Consider the following 23,668-nt stretch of genomic DNA (forward strand, 5'->3'; position numbering starts at 1 on the left):
TTATAATATAACTGTGACAGCAATGCAGGGAATAAATTCAAGGGAATTGAAACTACAGACAATCAGACCAACTGAAAATTATAAAAACAGCATGGAAGAATGATTTTAACACAGCAGTTGGGGAAATGGAGGAAAAGGGGATAGATTTGGGATCATTTATTGACTCAACAAATATTTGTTACTATTTCATACATAGTGGGCCCCATGCTAGCTGCTAGAAAATAACAAAAACAAATCACGAATTTTCTAAGGTGAATAAAATTATGTAGAGTGTGTGTGTGTATGTATGTATGCATGCATATATAAGAATAGAAGAAACACTTTTTAAATAGTGGTATTCTCTTTGTGGAAGAAATATAAATCATTTTGCTTTTTTTTTTATTAGACATCCTTACATTTTCTAAAGCACCTATAAAATGGATAGAATATATTTTTAAATTTTTATCATTAAAAAATATATATGGGGGGCCGGGCACGGTAGCTCAAACCTGTAATCCCAGCACTTTGGGAGGCTGAGGTGGGTGGATCACGAGGTCAAGAGATCGAGACCATCCTGGTCAACATGGTGAAACCCCGTCTCTACTAAAAATACTAAAAATTAACTGGGCATGGTGGTGTGTGCCTGTAATCCCAGCTACTCAGGAGGCTGAGGCAGGAGAATTGCCTGAACCCAGGAGGCGGAGGTTGCGGTGAGCCGAGATCGCGCCATTGCACTCCAGCCTGGGCAACAAGAGCGAAACTCCGTCTCAAAAAAAAAAAAAACAAAAACAAAAACAAAACAAAAAAAAAAATATATATATATATATATATATATATATATATATGTATATATATGATTTTTCCTCTGGGACCCTAGTGAGAAGACAAAATAATAGTTCTTGATTTAATCACTCTGCTATATAGTTGCTCATTAATTTATTACACGGTCAAGGTCAAACTCAGTACTTCACTCTTTTCCAAACTTTCCCTCATTCTTTCCTTTTATATGACTGTTTCATAGCTCTCCCCTCCAAACATGTCAAAGCAGTCACCAAATCTTATTTATTTTTTTAACTCTTAATCTTTCATGAAGTCTATACTCATGTATACATCTGCATGAACACTTAATCTAGACTACCTGGGCTCAAATCCCAGCTTTCACATTTGCTGAGTGCATCCCCATGAACAAATTATTTATCATCTATGAGTCTCAGTTTTCATATCTGTATAATAGAATTAATATCAGTTCTTGACATATAGGGTTGTTGTGAGGATTAAATGAGATAGTATATGAAGGGCACTAAAAGAAATAGCCAGAGAATAATGCTAGTTATTATTTGAATTATTTAGAAAAAAATGAAAGGATTTTAGTCTTAAATGATAAAAAATGTAATTTCAGGAGACCATTAAGGAGGAAAAAAAAATGTCTCAAGGTAACTTTTTATTGTGTTTTGAGCCAAAGATAAAATGATGCGAAACAATTAGAGTTTTCAATAAGAAGCATAACTGATATCCCAGTCATGTCTTCAGAACTTAGTTGACAGTTGTTGAAACACAGGTTGATAAGATAAAGAGCAAACCTGTGATGTGTCTCAAGTTACAGCTCTACCGTGTCCATGATGACCATGAGGTTATTTTGCTCTTTTCCAGACATAATAAATTATTTTGGATCTCTGGACTAGGTAGTATAAAAAAACATTTCTCATTTAATGTCTTTATTGCTTCCATTTTCTTATGACTAAGCAATGTGAGATCAAAATGTCAGCCACCTAAAGGAAGTGGAAGTCTGCAGTATGACGTTTGCTGGCATCCTCTCCCTTGCTAGTGAGTCATATTGTTTATATTCTTTTTGTTTATTGAGAACAACTGCAAAAAAAAAGGTAATTAGGATTTCAAGGTTTTAGTGATCTCTTCTTTTTAAACAGAAAATATAGGTGGATTTAAGAGAAATAGGTGACTACATTCCCCAGCACCATCCCCACTGAGAGAGTAAATGTATCATATGGTTTGATATGGAAATATCTACTTCCTCTGGCGATAAAGATGCCAGCTGACTCCCTTATCTTTTCAGATTCTTATTATTCTTAGAAAAACTAATTTTTCCAACTGTTTACTGTACAACAGTCCTTGTTCCAGGTACTTTACAGATTTTAATGTATTTAAACAGTCCTATTAGTCTTAACAGTAAGTACTATTATTATATACCCTTTTATAGATTAAGAAACTGAGAAGTAGACTAAGAAGATTGCCCTAGTAAGCAGTAGTTTAACTCAAAAGTCCATAATCCTAACCTTGATGCTTTAGTGTATGCTTGTAACTTTTAAAGAATTGATAAGGAAGGAGGATCCAAGATGGCTGAATAGAAACAGCTCTGGAGTGCAGTTCCCAACAAGAACAATGCAGAGGGTGAGTGATTACCACATTTCCAAATGAGTTTTCACTGCCCACAGACCAGGAGATTCCCAGCCAAAAAGCACTACAAGTTTCCAGGATGGCTGTTTCGGCCAGTGCCGTGGGTTGGCGCAGAGAAACTCACACAAGTCTGGGCAGCCGTTTCAACTGGCACCTGGAACACCTGGGAGACAGAGCAAGCACAGTTGGACCCCAGATGATCCAGCTCAGTGGGGAGAAGGGCATCTGCCACTACCAAGGCAGTCTGCCAATACTGAGGCAGTTCTAACTGTACCTCTATAACAACACCTCAAGTAAGTTCACACAGCAGCTGGGCAGAGCCCGCGGCAGCTCAGCAACACCTCTGCTGGCAGACTGTGACTAGACTAACTCTGTGCTGGGCAGGGCATCTATGAAAAAAGGCAGCAGCATGTCAAGAACTTATAAATAAAGCCCAACTTTCCTAGGATAGAGCACCTGGGAAAATGAGTTCCACTGCAGCAGACTTAAACATACCTGCCCACCAGCTCTGCAAGGAACAATGGAGCTCCTAGCACAGCATTTGAGCTTCTATAAGGGACAGACTATCTCTTCAAGCAACTCCCCAAACCCATATACCCAAAGAGATGCCTTATAAAGGAGAGCTCAGGCTGACATCTGGCAGGTACCCTTCTGGGATGAAGATAACAGAAGAATAAACTAGCAGCAACCCCTACTGTTCTGCAGCCCCCATGGGTGATCCCCAAGCAAGTAGGGTCTGGAGTGGACCTCCAGCAGTCCTGTGGCAGAGGAGCCTGACTGGTAGAAGGAAAACTAAGAAACAGGAAAAAATAGCTTCAACATCAACAAAAAGGACATCCACTCAGAGACCCCATCCGAAAGTCACCAACTACAAAGTCCGCAGGTAGATAAAGCCATGAAGATGGGAAGAAACCAGCGCAAAAAGGATGAAAACACCAAAAACCAGAACATCTCTCTTCCTCCAAGGGATCACAACTCCTCATCAGCTAGGGAACAAAGCTGGATGGAAAATGAATCTGATGAATTGGCAGAAACAGGCTTTAGAAGGTGGGTAATAACAAACCTCTCTGAGCTAAAAGACCATGTGCTAACCCAATGCAAATAAACTAAGAACCTAGAAAAAGGTTAGATGAAATGCTGACTAGAATAAACAGCTTAGAGAAGAATATAAATAATTTGATGGAGCTGAAAAACACAGCAGGAGAACTTTGCGAAGCATACACAAGTTTCAATAGCCAAATTAACCAAGCAGAAGAAAGGATATCAGAGATTGAAGATCAACGCAATGAAATAAAATGAGAAGGCAAGATTAGAGAAAAAAGAGTGAAAAGAAATGAACAAAGCCTCCAAAAATATTAGGATTATGTGAAAAGCCCTAATCTACATTTGATAGGTGTACCTGAATGTGACAGAGAGAATGAATCCAAGCTGGAAAATACTCTTCAGGACATTATCCAGGAGAACTTCCCCAACCTAGAAAGGCAGACCAATATCAAAGTCCAGGAAATACAGAGAACATCACAAAGATATTCCTCAAGAAGGGCAACCCCAAGGCACATAATCGTCAGATTCCCCAGGGTTGAAATGAAGGAAAAAGTACAAAGGGCCACCAGAGAGAAAGGTTGGGTTACCCACAAAGGGAAGCCCATCAGATGCACAGCAGATCTCTGGGCAGGAACCCTACAAGCCAGAAGAATGTGGGGCCAATATTCAACATCCTTAAAGAAAAGAACTTTCAACCTAGAATTTCATATCCAGCCAAACCAAGCTTCATAAGCAAAGGAGAAATAAAATACTTTACAGACAAGCAATTGCTCAGAGATTTCATCACCACCAGGCCTGCCTTACAAGAGCTTCTGAAAGAAGCACTAAACAAGGAAAGGAACAACCAGTACCAGCCATTCCAAAAACGTAAGAAATGGGAAAGACCATTGATACAATGAAGAAAGTGCATCAACTAATGGGCAAAAACCCAGCTAGCATCAAAATGGCAGAATCAAATTCACACATAACAATATTAACCCTAAAAGTAAATGGGCTAAATGCCCCAATCAAAAGACACAGACTGGCAAATTGGATAAAAAGTCAAGACCCCTCAGTGTGCTGTATCCAGGAAACCCATTTCATGTGCAAGGACACACATAGGCTAAAAATAAAGGGATGGAGGAAGATTTATCGAGCAAATGGAGAGCAAAAAAAATCAGGAGTTGCAATCCTAGTCTCTGATAAAATGGACTTTAAACCAACAAAGATCAAAAGAGACAAAAAAGGGCATTACATAATGGTAAAAGGATCAATGCAACAAGAAGAGCTAATGATTCTAAGTATATACACACCCAATACAGGAGCACCCAGATACATAAAGCAAATTATTAATGATCTACAAAGAGACTTAGACTCCCACACAATAGTAGTGGGAGCCTTTAACACTCCACCCTCAATGTTAGACAGATCAAAGAGACAGAAAATTAACAGGGATATCCAGGACTTGAACTCAGATCTGGGCCAAGCAGACCTAATAGACATCTACAGAAATCTCCACCCCAAAGTCACAGAATATACATTCTTCCCAGCACCACATTACACCTACTCTAAAATTGACCACATAATTGGAAGTAAATCACTCCTCAGCAAATGCAAATAATGGAAATCATAACAAACAGTTTCTCAGACCACAGTGCAATCAAATTAGAACTCAGGATTAAGAAACTAACTTGGAACCACACAGCTTCATGGCAACTGAACAACTGGCTCCTGAATGTCAACTGGATAAACAAAAAATGAAGGCAGAAATAAAGATGTTCTTTGACACCAATGAGAATGAAGACACAACACACCAGAATATCTGGGACACATTTAAAGCAGTGTCTAGAGGGAAATTTATAGCAATAAATGCCCACATGAGAAGCAAGGAAAGATCTAAAATCAACACCTTATTGTCAAAATTGAAAGAGCTAGAGGAGCAAGATTAAAAAAAACTCAAAACCTAGTGGAAGACAAGAAATAACTATGATCAGAGCAGAGCTGAAGGAGACAGAGACACAAAAACCCTTCCAAAAAATAATAAATCCAGGAGCTGGTTTTTTGCAAAGATCAACAAAATTGACCACTAGTCAGATTAATAAAAAAGAAAAGGGAGAGGAATCAAATAGATGCAATAAAAAAGCAAAAAAGGGGATATCACCACCAATTCCACAGAAATACAAACTACCATCAGACATTACTACAAACAACTCTATGCACATAAACCAGTAAACCTGGGAGAAATGGATTAATTTTTGGACACTTGCACCATCCCAAGACTAAACCAGGAAGAAGTTGAAACCTTCAACAGACCAATAACAAGGGCTGAAGTTGAGGCAGCATTTAAAAGCCTACCAACCAAAAAAAGTCCAGGTCCAGATGGGTTCACAGCCGAATTCTACCAGACGTACAAAGAGTAGCTGATACCACTCCTTCTGAAACTATTCCAAACAATCCAAAAAGAGGGAATCCTTCCCAAATCATTTTATGAGACCAACGTTATCCTGATACCAAAACCCAGCAGAGACTCAATAAAGAAAGAAAACTTCAGGCCAATAAGCATGATGAACATAGATGCAAAAAACCTTCAATAAGATATTGGCAAACTGATTGCAACAACATATCAAAAAGCTTATCCATCAAGATCAAGTAGACTTCATCCCGGGAATGCAAGGCTGGTTCAACATACACAAGTCTATAAACGTAATCTGTCACATAAACAGAACCAAAGACAAAAACCACATGATTATCTCAATAGATGCAGAGAAGTCTTTGACAAAATTCTACAGCCCTTTATGCTAAAAACTCTCAATAAACTAGATATCAGTGGAACATATCTCAAAATCATAAAAGCTATTTATGACAAACCAACAGCCAATATCATACTGAATGGGCAAAAACTGGAAGTGCCCTTTGAAATCTGGCACTAGACAAGGATGCCCTCTCTCACTACTCCTGTTTAATTCATAGTATTGGAAGTTCTAGGCAGAGCAATTAGGCAAGAAAAAAAAAGTATATTCAATTAGGAAAGGAGAAAGTCAAATTGTCTCTATTTGCAGAGGACATAATTGTACATTTAGAAGACCGCCCCATCTCAGCCCAAAATCTCCTTAAAGTGATAAGCAACTTCAGCAAAGTCTCAGGATACAAAATCAATGTGCAGAAATCACAAGCATTCTTATACACCAATAACAGACTAACAGAGAGCCAAATCATAAGTGAACTCCCATTCACAATTGCTACAAAGAGAATAAAATACCCAGGAATACAAGTAACAAAGGATGTAAAGGACCTCTTCAAGGAGAACTACAAACCACTACTCAATGAAATAAGAGAGGGCAGAAACAGATGGAGAAACATTCCATGATTATGGATAGGAAGAATCAATATCGTGAAAATAGCCTTACTGCCCAAAGTAATTTATAGATTCAATGCTATCCCCCATCAAGCTACCAATGACCTTCTTCACAGAATTGGAAAAAAACACCTTAAACTTCATATGGAACCAAAAGAGAGCCCACATAGCCAAGACAATCCTAAGCAAAAAGAATAAAGCTGGAGACATCAGGCTACCTGACTTCAAACTATACTACAAGGCTACAGTAATCAAAACAGCAAGGTGCTGGTACCAAAACAGAGATACAGACCAATGGAACAGAACAGAGGCCTTGGAGCCAATGCCACGCATCTACCACCATCTGATCTTTAATAAACCTAACAAAAACAAGCAATGGGGAAAGGATTCCCTGTTTAATAAATTGTGTTGGGAAAACTGGCTAGCCATGCACAGAAAGCAGAAACTGGACCCCTTCCTGACAACTTACACTGAAATTAACACCAGATGGATTAAAGACTTAAATATAAGAACTAACATCATAAAAATCCTAGAAGAAAACCTGAACAAAACCTTTCAGGACATAGGTATAAGCAAGGACTTCATGACTAAAACACCAAAGCATTGGCAGCAAAAGCCAAAGCTGACAAATTGGACCTAATTAAACTCCAGAGCTTCTGTATGGCAAGAGAAACAATCATTAGAGTGAACTGACAACCAACAGAATGGGAAAAAATTTTTGCAATCTACCCATCTGACAAAGGGCTAATATCCAGAATCTACAAAGAACTAAAACAGATTTCCAAAAGAAAAAAAAAAAAAATCAACCCCATCCAAAAGTGGGCAAAGGATATGAACAGACCCTTTTCAAAAGAAGACATATATGAAGCCAACAAACATATGAAAAAATGCTCATCACTGGTCATTAGAGAAATGTAATTCAAAACCACATTGAGATACCATCTCATGCCAATTAGAATGGTGATCATTAAAAAAATTTGGAGATAACAGAGGCTGGAGAGGATGTGGAGAAATAGGAACACTTTTACACTGTTGGTGGGAGTGTGAATTAGCTCAACCATTGTGGAAGACAGTGTGGTGCTTCCTCAAGGACCTAGAAATAGAAATTCCATTTGACCCAGCAATCCCATTGCTGGGTATATACCCAAAGGATTATAAATAGTTATATTATAAAGACACATGCTCACATATGTTCATTGTGGCACTGTTTACAATAGCAAAGACCTGAAACCAACCAAAATGCCCATCAATGATAGACTAGGCAAGGAAAATGTGGCACATAGATACCACAGAATACTAAGCAGCCATAAAAAATGATAAGTTGTGTCCTTTGTAGCGATATGGATGAATCTGGAAACCATCAGTCTGAGCCAATGGACACAAAACAGAAAATGAAACACCACATGTTCTCACTCATAAGCAGGTGCTCCCTCACAGGGAGGGGAGCATCACACACTAGGGTCTGTTGGGGGGTCCAGGGTAGGGACAGTGTTGGGGGATGGCTGGGGGGGGATAACATGAGGAGAAATGCCAGCTATAGGTGACAGGGGGATGGAAGCCAACAAACCACATTGCCATGTATGTACCTATGCAACAATTCTGCATGATCTGCACATGTACCCCAGAACCTAAAATACAATAAAAATGAATTGATTAAGTAATATAATTAAGCCTATATATGTATTGTAAATTAGATTGAAAAAAACATATGAATAAAATATAAGTGCCTCATTACATATCTTTAGTAAAGAGTGTACAAAAGCATTATACTTTTTAAAAGCACTTTATATGTTATGTCATTTGATACTCATGAAATCATTACAAATAAAGCAAGAAAAAATCCTTGTGTCCCGTTTTAAAATAAGAAAATTAGATTCAACAAGATTAAATTACTTATTGACGTTTGCAGGGTAAAAATGGGATAAGAATCTAGATTGGTCCAGCATTCTTTCCATAAGACCATCTTCCTACCTTTATAAACAGTAATTCTACAGTGCCCTGACAGGGTAGAGGAGGCAAGAAACAAAATGTGAAATTTTTTTAAATGAGTTTTTATTGAATTATAGAAAGGTGCAAACTAAGTTGGACACTTACTATCATATTGTATTTGATGCCAAACCTGACTTCCGAGTCGAGATGTTGGATTATTTGATTTTATTTTGAGTGGGGATCTAAAAGACCCAGTCTTACCAGATCAGTTTCAAAAACTGCAGTTCTTCAAACTGACCATTTTGGAAATCAGACTCTTCTCTTCATTCGCCTGTTGCTGTTGTTGTTGTTAATCTTCTTGAATAAATGTAAATGTGATTCTGAGAAGAATGAAAAACTGTGTTTGATTTTATTAGAGGCCATTCCAGAAACTGATCTCTCGTTGTTTGTATCTGTTTTTATTCAATGAGAATAGTTTTGATTTTCATAATACTATAACTACTTGTGATAATATAATAAACTAGGACAATTTATCCTTTCTGCTTTTTTTTTCCAAATTCACAAATTCTTTTGGAAGTTCATCACTTTGCTCTGCTACACACAGTGTATTAATCAAATTCTAGATTTACTTTATTCTGGAACCAGCCTTTCCAAGTTGCTACTTAGGTTCAGTGGGCCACGTTCCCTCCAGTCATGGTGCTTTTCCAGAGGTTACTCTGAATGAGAGGACAATAGACATGTTCCAGGTTGTTTTAGAAATCTGAAAAATAAATATTAGAGTAAATGGATAAAAGAAATATACAGAAAGGCAAATAAGTTAAGGGGGGATTGGAGAGTAGCTACAAAACTAGAACTATTTTGCTGATATTCTCTTGCTGAAGAAAGTCCAATCATTGTACTCTTACAGGGCTTGAAAACATGGCTCTGGCTGGCAACCAGGGGTAGACACTCTGTGAAAACATTTGCTGTTCTTTATTCTTGAGTCGAATTTTGCCTACAGTGAAGCAGACCACAAAATGAAGGAAAGGTTGGTTCATGAAATTACATAAACTTGGTCTATTTACTTTTTACTTTAATTACCCTGGAGCTGTTCCAAGCATAATGAGAACCTCAGTGGTCTTAGAGAAAATCCAGTTTGGGCCTTGAGTTTGGGACCACATTCATTCATGTGATAAGTGGTGGGCACTGGAGCGTAAAGGTGACAGTGGCTTTTCTGGTTGGTGTTATGGTTCCATGTATACAATCACCCATAAAATCCTTCACTTTGTAATGTGAATGGGCCAATCCTCTTTTTCACATGGCTTCTCAGCATGCTGCCTTTTGTAATTTTTTTGGTTACTCTAATGGCTCTCTTTGGTATTTACTATATCTCCTGTACAAAAATTGCGGTTGTTAAGGAAGGGGCGAAAAGAGGAGTTTTAGCTGAGTCTCATGGGAAACTTACTCTCCCTCTTCCATATCCTCCCATCAGTAGCCCTATGCATGCCTTCCTAACAAACAAGAAAATTCCCCATTTTCCTAGATTTTATTTAACTTTCTCTTTCTTCTCTGTGTTTTTATGGCTCTTAATTCATATTTCTGGTATCTAATATATGTTTTATGTCTCTACTGCTAGATAATCAATACAGTCTTATATTCATCTTTTTTCTTTTTTCTAACACCTAACAAATCCTTGTACATAGTAGATATTCAATGAATGTAAAATGAATCAATGAGATCACTATTTCCATATAGTTTTCTTTACCTCTTTTCTTTTTACAGTGGACATTTTCTTATATATTACTTTTTTAATTAAAAAAATGAGATCACATTATTTGAAGAAGAATGTGCTAATTTCTGGATAATTCCTTTTTTGACAATGGGTATAGTAATCAACTATCCGAAAGCTCCTGAGAGACTTTTAGAACCTCTCATGGTTCTAAAAGTTCTATTATCTGCTAATGCCAAAAGCAGATAATAAGCCTGTGCATCTGGAAGAAAGCTTATATTCATCGGTCATCATTCTCAGTGGCCTGCTCTGGCTAGGTTCAGAAGCCATGTCCTTGACTGGTAAGTTGGTTAACCTCTACAGTGGCTAGTGGGTAGGGCTGGTTATTGATGATGGTGATGATGTTGGTGATAGTTATGGACATGCTGGATACTATACTTTCCACATGCTTTGTTTCTTCTGATTGTGTGGCGTCGTCACAGAGAAGGTAAGTGACTTTCCCAAAGTCACACAGTGAGAAGTGAGGGAACATGGCATTCAAACCCCCACAGTTTGACTCTAGCCCTCACTCTTAACCGCAACATATTCTGTTATTATCAAATTGTGTCCCTTTCTGGAAAAAAATTAATGAGTTGGCATGTTAAACATGAAATTGAATTTTTTATGGAAATAAGATTAGCATAAAGGTTATTTTATATGTATTTTTAATGACGCTTTGCGTAACTTTTAGTAGGAATGGTCACTAATATATCTGAACTATTGATTAGTATACACATCAAGTACCAATATGTGTAAATGAAGTAAAGTGGGGACCATAGTAATGAACCATTTAAATTATAAGAAATATATACTGTTTTATTATACTGTTTGAAAGTTCCTGACTTCTTATTCTGTGCCTTAATTTTCTACAAATCAGAGTAGGAGGTAATAATTTTTATCAGGTATATGGACGTCATAAATACTTTTTAGGAGGATATTTACAGGAGAATTTTGTGAAAAATTGGATGACTTCACAGCTTTGTGCAATGTCCCATTTCTTACAATAAAGTGTCCTATACAAGGAACAAATAGAGAAGATCAAACTCTTAATCATTATGTTATCTTTCAAAAGGAAGGTCTTTCTATGTTCAATCTGCTATTTTATTAGCACTCGTAACTTTATCTTAGACCCCTAGCTGAACTTTTGATTCCTTACCACAATTTTACTGTGTAGTATATTTTTAACCCTTAAAATTTTATCGTTAATGGCATTCAAACTCAAATACACAGCTTAGATTGATTCTGTATCCAGATACCTAAAGCCTCTGATCTTGCTCTTGAATCTTACATTTTGCTTTCTAATTGGTTATAATAGTGGTTCTCAGTCATTCAGGAGCAATTCCCCATCCCCACCCCTCCCAACCCGGTGGACATTTAACAATGTCTAGAGTCTCTTTTGGTTGTTACAACCTGAGGAGTAAGGCGCTACGCTACTGGCATCTAGTGAGTAGAGACCAGAGATGCCAAATGCATAGGACAGCTCCCCTCCATCCACCCTGGCTTCCCCATTATCCCAAACAGAATGGCCATGGTGCTGAGGTGGAGAAACCCTGGTTTATAAAAACCTTTCCTGGGAACATTGCTCTGTTACCTTCTCAGCTGCTACAGATAATTTGTAGGCACTATATGAAAAGTTAATAGATTTGATTTATAAGGAACTTACACATTCAAATGAAAGTTGCGTTTCGAAGTCAAAGACAGAGGGAGGGAATTGGATCCAGAACTAAGGCCGGAGGCTTAATTGTTTCCAGCAGAGGAGAGACACTTTCCATAATGAAAAGAGGAAATAAGCACACAATAGGTGTTGGGGCAGATAATTTTGAAGACCTACAGATATAAATTTGAGGATGTTTGTCCCCAATATCTTCTTTTCACTCTGCAAGATAGAAGTTGAGATCGTGTCTTGAGAGAGAGGTGGCAGCGATGACCCAGGAGGTTTAGGAATAATGGACATTGAAATGGTCACGTAGACCGTGAGTGGGAGCTGTGCTTGAAGTTCAGTGAGTAGAGGTATCATGACTCAGGTGGCTCATAACACTTGTGCTAGACCCAGTCTTTGCGAGAAGGAGACTGTCAAGGAATAAGCAAAAGCTCATTTCTTGCCAAGTGGAACAGGGTGCAGAATTCTAGCCGTATGCAATCACTTAAGGAACTAGTAGAAAATTTCAGAGAAGCCCAGTTATAATGGCTGGACAAGAACAGTGGTGGTTAATGGAAACTATTATAACTGGATGGGCCTCGGAGAGCCCAAACTTATGATATACGACTGGTTCCTAATACCACCTGCAGATGGAATTGGGAATCTTTTTTTTTTTTTTTTTTTTTTGAAAGGAAGTCTTGCGCTTGTCCCCCAGGCTGGAGTGTAACGGCACCATCTTGGCTCACTGCAACCTCCACCTCCCGGGTTCAAGCAATTCTCCTACCTCAACCTCCCAAGAAGCTGGGATTACAGGTGCCTACCACCATGTCTGGCTAATTTTTGCATTTTCAGCAGAAACAGGGTTTCACCATGTTAACCAGGCTGGTCTCGAACTCCTGACCTCAGGCGATCCACCTGCCTCGGTCTTCCAAAATGCTGGGATTACAGGCATGAGCCACCATACTCAGCTGGAATTGGAAGTCTTATTTACTCATTCATTCATTCATTCATTCATGTTTCACATATCAACTCCTACAACTACTAGAATAAAGCCTGACATAGTGTGGATGCCCAATAAATATTTGTTGAATTAATAAAGAGTATGCACATTGTTAGGCACTGAAGATACATGCATGCCGAAGGAAACAGACAAGGGATGAGGCAGGATTGCTTTATTTTCTTAAGAATGGCTTCAGGTGGGATAAAGTCGGTGTCAATCCTGACCCTCTCCCACCAGAGAAAAGTTGCTCAAGGCAGGGAAATTCAACAGAAGCTGATAGTTTAAGAAGGCCTTACACACAGAGGGAGTTAACCTGCCTGCTTTACAACTTCATCAGATAACATACATTTCAAATCCAAAGTCGAATGCTACGGAATTCAGAACAGTCCATTAATTCAAGAAATAGTGAAAGTCTTGAATTTGGGGATGGTAGAGAGGGATTTTCCACTTGGTGTAATTACAGGTGAGCTGCTAAATATTTCCACTTTTGTTTCCTTTTCAACAGTATGGAATTTGTGTTGCTAGCTTCCCACATGACGTTTCAGCATTACGGAAGGAACTCAGAACACTTTGAGTATGGAACACTAAGTAACATTTACTTTCCTATTCTAGATAAATATCCAGCTATATTCTCTGGAAAACACATTTCTTTAGAAAAGTCCATAATTTAGATAACAGATTTTGGAGCAGAAATGGCTGTTTTTCTGAGGAGCTAAAATAAACTTTTGCTCTTTTGGGCTTGATATCTTAAATTGCTAGACCTAATTCTTGCTAACAGATCTGGTATACTCGCTACAAATAACCTGCTAGTTATTAGAATCTTTCTTAAAGATTTATTTACTGATAAATTCACTGGCCAGAATCTATTGCTTAAAATGGGGCTGAGGGAAAGGCAGTTCTTCACTGGCTCACACCAGATCTCAGAAATATATTATACTAATCTGAGGGAAAAACTGAAAATTTATTCATTTGTAAGCATTTTGTGTTTTGTTTGTTTGTTTGTTTTGAGACGGAGCCTCCCTCGCTCCATCGCCCAGGCTGGAGTGCAGTGGCACAATCTCGGCTCACTGCAGCCTCTGCCTCCCATGTTTAAGAGATTCTCCTGCCTCGGCCCCCTCAGTAGCTGGAGGTGTTCTACCATGTCCAGCTACAAGTGCGTGCTACCACATCCAGCTAATTTTTTGTATTTTTTTTTTTTTAGTAGAAATGGGGTTTCCCCATGTTAGCCAGGGTGGTCTCCATCTCCTGACCTCATGATCTACCTACCTCAATCTCCCAAAGTTCTGGGATTACAGGCGTGAGCCACTGTGCCTGGCCAAGCCTTTTGTGTATTTAAAGTACTTTATCATGTATTCATTTAGTAACTCCTCACAATAATTCTGTGAGTTAAATATAACAATTTGTCCATTGTATGCTTTAGGGAGCTAAGGAGGTTGCAGTAACTTGGCCTCAAGTCAGCAGCTACTATGCAGAGGCAAATCACCAGGACTGCCTTGCTCACAGAAATCTTGTCTGTGCTAACCCCTTTATTGCAGGAAACTGCTCCTCCATCCCAGCCTCCAACATTTGCACTGATTGGAACCCGCCTCATTGTTATGTGACCTTAATCTCCTGGGCTACAGTGACTGACCACAGAGTGGCCATCTCACAGAAGCTGGACTGATCACGACAACCCTCCCAACCCAGGACTTGAATGCAAGAGGAGAGCTTGGTCATTTTGAATCTTTCCGCACGTTTTTACTTGGATGAGAAGAAGGATGGAGGACGGTGATGTAGGGAGAGAATCCTCTTTGCTGGTTGGGAAATTGTTCTCAGGGGAGGCAGGGGCCATTGAAAGTTGTTGTGATAGGTACCCTGAGAGCTCTGGTCCTAGGGCAGGAAGCTGACATACAGACAAAAATGGCAATGAAAGAGAGGAACCTGGCAGCATTCATATCCTGAGGCCAGTTGTCCTTGGTGACAACTGTATTTTTGTCTGCCTGCCAACTTGCTTTCCTGAGCCAATACATGTCTCCTTTTTCTTTGCCTACGCTAGTTCTAGTTGGATATCTGCAACTTCCATCAGGAGTCACAACTCACACAACTGGAAAGAGGCAGAAACTGAATTTAAATGAATTCTGTTACCTGAATTTCCACGCTCTTTTCACCAAAGCACAATTTCCATCATGCCTCTATTCTGGGGGCCTCACGTCCTACTGGAATCAACATGTCATGGTCATTTATACTGACAAGACCAGATAATTGTGCCAGCTGCAAATTCTTGGCTTTGCCTCTTGGGTCTCATGATTTATGCTTCCTGATTATTCTAGACCAGTATTTCAGGTTAAAAAAATTAAATTAAAAAGGCAAACATCCAGTTAGACTCAGGATTAGCTAAGTTTGGAATTAAGTTGCTCAGATTTGAACATTTAGAACTTGTTGGAACTTTGCTATTAGACCTCGGATACCAGCTGTTCTCTCTTTGAGTAATCAAAGCAAATAATTGAAAATATGAAGGATTTTTTTTCAAACATGGGTTTTGATGGTCTCATAGAAAAGTTAATTTTAGAAATACAACCAGTTCATTTTGGTTTAACTACATCCTTTGCTCACTTTATTCAGTAGAATATGATCCCTTCTTCCTGAATGTCAGGAAATGGTTTTTCATTTTTCCGAATACACACATAGGCTACTGTTGCATAATCTATCCCAACCTCTTTCAAAATCTTTCTGTAATTCATCTGTTTTATAGAACATCTTGGTTATTTCCATATCATAGAATCCTTGACTTTAATTCTTTATTCCTAAATAACAGTACTTAAGAGTAGATTTCCACTGTGAAAGTATTTGTGTGTTTATATACTGCAATATATATATTATATGTAATTTAATATAAACTTAGTCTTTAATAAGTTATGGGTTTTTTTGCATAGAAATAAGACACTGAGTTAAATCACTTTCTTCAAGCTGGGTAACTCTGATTACGTTCTTCATAATAACTTTTTGATTGGTAAGTTTTTAACTCTATTCAAATTGGAGGTGAAGAAATTCATCTATAAGGGGTTATATAATGCACTCAACAGTTACCTATCATTAACATATTATTAGGATATGTAATTTATGACAAGAAAATATTTCTGCCATTTGGCTATGGCCATTTTTATTGAAGAAATTGATAAAACAAAAAGCAATAACAATAATGACAGCAACCAATATTCATTTGATAGAAGTATTCAGTAAGTAATAGTAAAGACCAAACCAACCTGAGATGCATACATTCAATTAGGAAAGTGACGAGGTTATGGTGAAGAGATGTCAAAGGGCAAGTCAAATTCTGCTTCTGTGCTCATGGACCTGCAGTGCTGTGTGATGGGATTCAGCCCCAAGCCAGTTTTAGTGGTCTTTTTTCCTGACCATCTTCACAGCCCCGATCGCCACCAACAGGGCTAATACAAGACCATAGAGGCAAGAGGCAAACACAGTAAAAGGGCAGTAGGCCCTTGGTTGGGTTTTCAAGTTACATATCCGCTCTGGTTTATGGACTTTCTATGAGTATATGCCAGGCGTCCCCAAACTTTTTACACGGGGGGCCAGTTCACTGTCCCTCAGACCGTTGGAGGGCCACCACATACTGTGCTCCTCTCACTGACCACCAGTGAAAGAGGTGCCCCTTCCTGAAGTGTGGCGGGGGGCCGGATAAATGGCCTCAGGAGGCCGCATGTGGCCCGCGGGCCATAGTTTGGGGACGCCTGGTATATGCTATTTATTTTTCTTTGCCAAGTCACCTATTTCTCAAGTCCTAGCTTAGGACATGTGGTAGGCAGGGAAGCATGCCACTGGTTCACAGAGAACTGTGTTTGTTACCCTTATCCTCTATTATTTTTACTGTATAAAGCATAAAGAACCCTGCAATTATGATGCCCAGTCATTTCTACTCTAGGGCTAAGGAAGAGAAAAATTTGTTCTTCCATTTTTTTATTACTGTTTTTCCTAAGGCCTTTCTGCTTTGCTAAGCAGTTAGATTTCAAGATATTACTTGAGAAAGCAATGATCTACATGTTGATGTCTGATATGCAAATAATCCCCCAGAATAAACTGGAAAGTTTAAGTAAGACTTGAAATATTAATTAAATTACTTAAATATCTGAAATCGCACATAGAGATAAGAAACAGAGTTTGGTGGCCAGGTGTGGTGGTTCAGCCTGTAATCCCAACACTTTGGGAGGCCAAGGTGGATGGATCACCTTAGGTCAGGAATTCCAGACCAGCCTGACCAACATGGTAAAACCCTGTCTCTACTAAAAATACAAAAATTACCTGGTCATAGTGGTGTGTGCCTGTAATCCCAGCTACTCGGGAGGCTGAGGCAGGAGAATCACTTGAACCCCAGAGGCGGAGGTTGCAGTGAGCTGAGATTGTGCCACTTCACTGAAAAAAAAAAAAAAAAAAAAAAGAAAACAGAAGAAAGAAATAGGATTTGGTGTAGAAGTCACATTGGTCACCAAAGAGAAGCAAAACATTGTGTGTGATATCTGCTCAAACCTGATGGATGATTGTGAAGAATTTGAGAAATCACTTCTTTCTAAATAAGAACTTAATAAAGGCTCCAAATAGTTGAAAACCAAATGAATAAAATTAAACTACTGTTTTTACACAGGTCAACTTTTTCCTTACTTATAAAACCCAAGTATTAATTATGCATTGGGTTGCATTAATTGCCACATATATACCTTATGTATAATTTTTATATGTATTTTTTTCTTGCTTAATGTTCACAGCAATATGCATGAATTAGGCATTACTGTCCACATTTTGCAAATGAAAAGTCTAGAACTTAGAGCAATTAAGAAGCTTTCCCTCAACCAAGAGCCAGGATTTGAAGCTGAGTGTGTTGGCTAAATCTACATAACTAACCCCCATATTATAGTTTTTCCTTTGTGGGTTTTGTTTTAAAAAACAAATTAAAGTTTGTATTTTATATTGTACAGAAGTGAACTGGCAAAATCCTGCATTCTAATTACTATTTGCTTCTGAACTAAAACTATAAACTTTTGTTACATTTGGTGAGCATTTTTGAATTAAACTAGAAGATTAGGATACAAGTTCATAAACACACAGTATAAAACAATTTTGAAAATCCACTGGCACATTCATTCTCACCTAGACAAAAGATCATAGTTTGAAAATCTGTTTGTGTAGGAAAAAATTGAACCCTAGCTCTTGAATTAGCTATCCCAATACCCATATTGAAATAGCTCAAAAACATTCCTAGAAGAAATACTACTAACTTAGTGGGAGTGGTCTTATGATAAAGGGTGAATTACTTTTGCTTTATGCGTCATTCCTTTTCTTTATTCCTCAGTCACCTGTTGCTCTTAGCTGCTGGTAATGGAGAAGGAATGGTCTTACATCATTTTTCCAGTATTTTTAGCATTAGGTCATTGTTAGTGGATGGAAGGAAGTTGAATGCTTGGAATTTAAAAGACTTACTCAAGGTTACAACAGTGAGTCATTTACTCAGCCAAAAAGAGAGCAAGGAACTTCCTGGATACAAGCGTAGTGTGTGCTGGCGGCTCCATCTGCCCTTTCTTTATTGCTTCATCTTCAAAACTATGGGCTTTTTGTGAAGGCCAAGTGGGCTCATTCTTGAGTGTGACCACCACCCTACTCTGAGAGACATCAACTTGAATTTGCATTTCTTCGGATGGTTGGCATACAAACCTCAGGGTTTTATCTTGAGATGCTAAATCTGAAAGTGAAGATTACAGGTTGATTGCTAATTTCTTTGAACAAATTTTGCCCTAAAAGTTTATTGTAAAAATTAACTAGGCATGGTGGTGGGCTCCTGTAAGCAGAAGAATCGCTTGAACCTGGGAGGAGGATGTTGCAGTGAGCTGAGATTGTGTCATTGCACTTCAGCCTGGGTGGCAGAGCCAGACTTCATCTCAAAAAAAAAAAAAAAAAAAAAAAAAAAAACAAAGTTTATTGTTCCTGAGGGACAAAGTCTTTGAACTTCAGGCAGTCATGAGTCGAGGTGTGGGTATGAGGAATGGAGACAACGTGCCTCACTGCCCTCTTGTTTTGAAACATGGTTTACACCTATTACACATTCACTTGGTATAATGTAGTATTTCAGGAGAGGCACTGTTAGCTCTGACTCACACACACATCTGTTGTCTATACATGAGTGATTTCTAAAGTTCATTTCTCATGAAATGCATTTTTATTTGTAGGGCTTAAGAGCTTTGAAATTAATTCAACGTTATACATTGATGATTCCTCATTGTCAACTTTGGTTTTCTGTCTGTTCCTAATTCTACCTACCATATAATTTCTGTATAGTAGTTGTTTCTATCACAGTATTTTTTAGTGAACTGTGATTACATACCTTTCTTGAGACAAGATGAAGATGACCCCAGTTAGACTGGAACAACAAACCACTTTGTTGGTGTCTCTTAATACAGATAATACTAGTAGGAAGTTTTATAAGTATCTCCTTTTGCTTCACCTTCACAGAACCTTACAGGGATCCCACAGATCAACAATATTTCTTATTAAATAAAAGTTATAAATTACATTTTCTAAATTCTTCCAATCACTTCCTACTTTTCTTACATAATGACCACTTGCACATCAGAATACAGGCCCTCAGTCCAGCAATGTGATTTTTGTTCCTATGCTCGGGTCATATGATATTCTTCAAAGCTTCTGCTCCCTCTATTAGTCATTCTTGGAATGTACTTCCACCTCCTCTCCAATGACATCTCTCACCTCCTCTAAAAATCATTTTCTGCTATGGTGTTCTTATCTGCCTATGGTATTTATTATATTTATTGTCTTTGGAGAGTAGAAAACAGGAAAAGACCCAGAGGGTAACTGTAGCCAGTTTAGTTCTGTCTCATTATAACTTTCCATCAGTGATCCACTTTCTTCCAACCATACATGACAACTTACTTACATCTGTAACTTGATATTTTGCCCTCTTTCCTATTATAAGAGGTGAATTGTCCAAGGCTAATTTTTGCATTTTTTACAGAGATGGGGTCTCCCTATGTTGCCCAAGCTGGCCTCAAACTTCTGGGTTGAAGCAATCTGCCTACCTAGGCCTCCCAAAGTGCTACGATTACAGGTGTGAGCCACTGCTCTAGGCCAATGTTCTTATTTAGAGTCAAGGACTTGGGCGCTAGACCTCATCCTCTCTTCTCTACTTAAAGTTCAAAGGCTTCCTAAGGCTTCCTGCATTTATCTTCACTTTTTCTCCACTGCTGTTGTTCTCTCTTTCTTTTTCTCTTTCTTTCTTTTCTCTTTCTTTCTTTTCTTTCTCTTTCTTTCTCTCTCTCTCCTCCTCCCTCCCTCCCTCCTTTCCTTCCTTCCTTCCTTTCATTTTTTCTTTTGTTCTTTCTTCCATTCTTTTTTTTTTGAGATGGAGTCTTGCTTTGTAGCCTTGGATGTAGTACAGTGGTGCAATCTTGGCTCACTGCAACTCCCACCTCCTGGGTAAGCAATTCTCCTGCATCAGACTCCTGAGTAGCTGGGACTACAGGCACCTGCCACCATGCCTGGCTAATTTTTGTATTTTTAGTAGAGACGGGGTTTCACCATGTTGGCCAGGCTGGTCTCAAACTCCTGACCTCAAGTGATCCACCTGCCTTGGCCTCCCAGTGTGCTGGGATTACAGGCATGAGCCACCACACCCAGCCCTGTTTTCTGCTGGAGTTTTTCCATCATCATAGAATCATGCTATACTTTTTTCTCCCGTCAAACAAAAGCAAAATACCTTACAAAGAGAGACAAGCACAATAAAACACCTTCCTCCGCCCTTTTCTTTGCTCCCCTTTATTATAAAAATTTGTCTACACTTGCTTTCTCTCTACTGCTCCATGGAAAGTGTTTCTTGTCATAGTCACTAAGTCATTTAAGCAAGAATCTTTGAAGTCATCCTGGACTTCTTTCTTTCCTTTGCACACCACAAAATATGGCTTGCAGGAAAAATTGGCCTGTCATGTGTTTCAATAAATAAAGTTTTATTGGAACACAGTCATTGCCATGTGTTTGTCTTTCTGCAACAACCGTTGCATTACAATGGCAGAGTTCAACAGTCCTAATGGGGACTGCATGGCCCTCAAAGCCTAAAATACTTACTATTTGACTTGTTATAGAAAAAGTTAGCCAGCCTCTACACTAAAATGTAAATCTTACAAAGGAAAGTACTTTATTTTGTTCCCTGCTATATCTCCAGTGCCTAGAAGAATACCTGGCACTTAGTAAAGCTTAACAAACATTTGCTGCAGAAAGGAAAAAAAGAAAGAATGAGTAAGCACCATCTTGTTCTTTACTCTCTCTGACTCAGTCTTTCTCTGTTCTCAATGTCCTTTCTCCATTTTCCATAAACTCTTTTCTTGGATTTGTTTCTTCCATTAAGCTTTTTCTCCAAGTTCATCAAATTTTTGATAGGAGGAAAAGACTTAAAAATAGCTAAACAAATTTTGGAAATATGAAGTTTAAGTTAGAGAAATTTTTTCTCTGGCAGTAGTATTAAAAATGTGTTCATTTTTTCTTTGCTAGTGTCTACCTTATTGAGTTCATTCTGGAGAGAAAATTGTCAAGAGAGAAATGATATTTCTTTTAATAGTTACTCTTGGCAATTTTTGCTAATAATTTTGGCACTTTTTTAAACACATGAAGTTTGATTTCTAAAAGGTAATCCCCTTTTATATTTTGTTGATTGGCACATTTTATTATTGATATATAATATGCTCACCCATCTTCAGTTTTTGCTCCTGAGACTTTATTCAAAAACTAAACTCTACTAGCACATGCAGTTCTTTTGATTTCACAATTTACCCATGCCAGAGATACTTCCCATACTAACTTTGATCTTTTGCAGATGTGAAACAAAAACCTGTACTAGATAAGTGAACTTTCAATGTCCTTACTTAAAACAAAAGAAAATAAATGAAAATCTCAACTGGATCTGATTATTCCTAGGTGACTAAAAATTCTGGGAACCTGTGGAGACTGGAATGTACTGGCAACAGAGAGGCTGGGTCATCTACTGGAATCTTGGATTATGTTTTTAAAATAGGAGGTTAAAGCTCTAATGTGTCCAAAAATAATCTCAAGTGTGGTTATTATTGCTCCCATTGAGGGAAATTCAAAATTGAATAAAAATAAAAACATGTGGCTCTGAATATACAATTATTCATGTGCTATGAGTTGACGCATCAACGCTGATCTGTCAGAGATGTCCTCACAGGTCGTTTCTGTGATTTGGTTTAAATGCCAAGAGAACTTCATGGTTCCTAAGTCAATGTGATTTGATACTGCCTTATCATGAGTAATGAAGTGGATTCTTGATGCTTCTCTCTGTCTCTAGTTCTGACTTCATTTATTTCACTGAATTCTGAGGTTTATTCCTAACAGGTCACCAGTTCACATTCAACCTTCAACCTCACTGATAGAGTGCCATAGCTCCATAGTTATAATTTACTTGGGTTTTATAATTAGTGATGATGGTAGAGAAGAGATTCCTGATGACGATGTTTATTTCTAAATGTCTAAACAAATTTCTTAGTCTACTTCAAAATGCAATAAATGTAAATAATGAAAGTGTTATCTTTACTAATAATGGCAGCCCTAAATGCCATTGATTTATCTTAGTTTTCTAATTACTGAGCTAGTAAAGACAACTAAGATACTGGAGAGTTAAAAGATCAATCCTACGCCACATAAGGGAAAGGATTAATTTTTACAGTTGCTTTTGTTTTGTTTTTGAGTTCCAATAAATTTTTTATGCTTATTTTGCATAAATTTTTGTATAATATACAAAAGAAACTAAGTTTCCTAAATCTTCTAACTTTATTAAATATATTCATTATTTTTTGGTGAAACGGAACCTGCATTTTACATGACAGCATGATACCATTGAAAAAAATCAGTTCCTTGGAATCAGGAAGTCCTGAAAAATGGTTCTATTTTTTTATCTTAAACAGGTCATGTAACTTCTCTGAGACTTGGTCTCCTCATCAGTAAGAGGAGAGGGTTGAGTTGAGGAATCTCTTTTCTCTTCCAGCATTAATTGTCTCACAGTCTATTTTAGGCTTCTGGAGTGTGTGTATGGAAAAAAATCCACATGCTGAAATCCAGGTATGAATTCCTACTTCCCTTTTTTGGTGTTTACTTTCAACATTTCCTTCAAAAGAAGGATAAAATTACATTTATTTAGCTTGTTCATCTTTTGTTATCCCAAAGGCACACCCAACCATGGGGTCAGTGAGAAAATGTTCAAACATTTGTAAATAATCAGTTTTCCTAATGTGAAGGCCAACTCAGCAGAATCCTAAACAGGGCAAGGCAAAGAAAACAGTCCAACTTTTAAGAGATCCAAATTCAGATTTTTGTTAACTTTATCTTCTTTATTTCTCTTTCTTGTACAGCAACATTTCCAATGTTAAAATGTACAGCAATATTACAGAAAACAAGTGGAGAAAGATAATGCAACTATCTCATTGACATATAAATCTCAGCGTAATGATTTAAATACTGTGACTTTATATCAGGTTGATCACCAAGAAAGGTGATCAGGCCACTTGACCCAATATCAGA

General features: G+C 38.0%; 1 long non-coding RNA gene across 3 annotated transcripts in view; it reads left to right on the plus strand.

Annotated features, from left to right (window-relative positions):
• Positions 1-23,129, plus strand: part of LOC141584082 (uncharacterized) — a 34,551-nt gene extending 11,422 nt beyond the window's left edge. For 2 of the 3 annotated variants that reach the window (XR_012517033.1, XR_012517034.1), the window contains exons 2-3: positions 9,606-9,725; positions 10,460-23,129. This is a non-coding gene — a long non-coding RNA (uncharacterized LOC141584082). The remainder of the gene's footprint in view (positions 1-9,605; positions 9,726-10,459) is intronic. The other variant, XR_012517035.1, reaches the window with a different exon arrangement.
• Positions 23,130-23,668: the final 539 nt, after the last annotated feature.

Source organism: Saimiri boliviensis, chromosome 3, assembly GCF_048565385.1.
Source record: "Saimiri boliviensis isolate mSaiBol1 chromosome 3, mSaiBol1.pri, whole genome shotgun sequence".
In the NCBI taxonomy this organism is placed as follows: Eukaryota; Metazoa; Chordata; class Mammalia; order Primates; family Cebidae; genus Saimiri; species Saimiri boliviensis.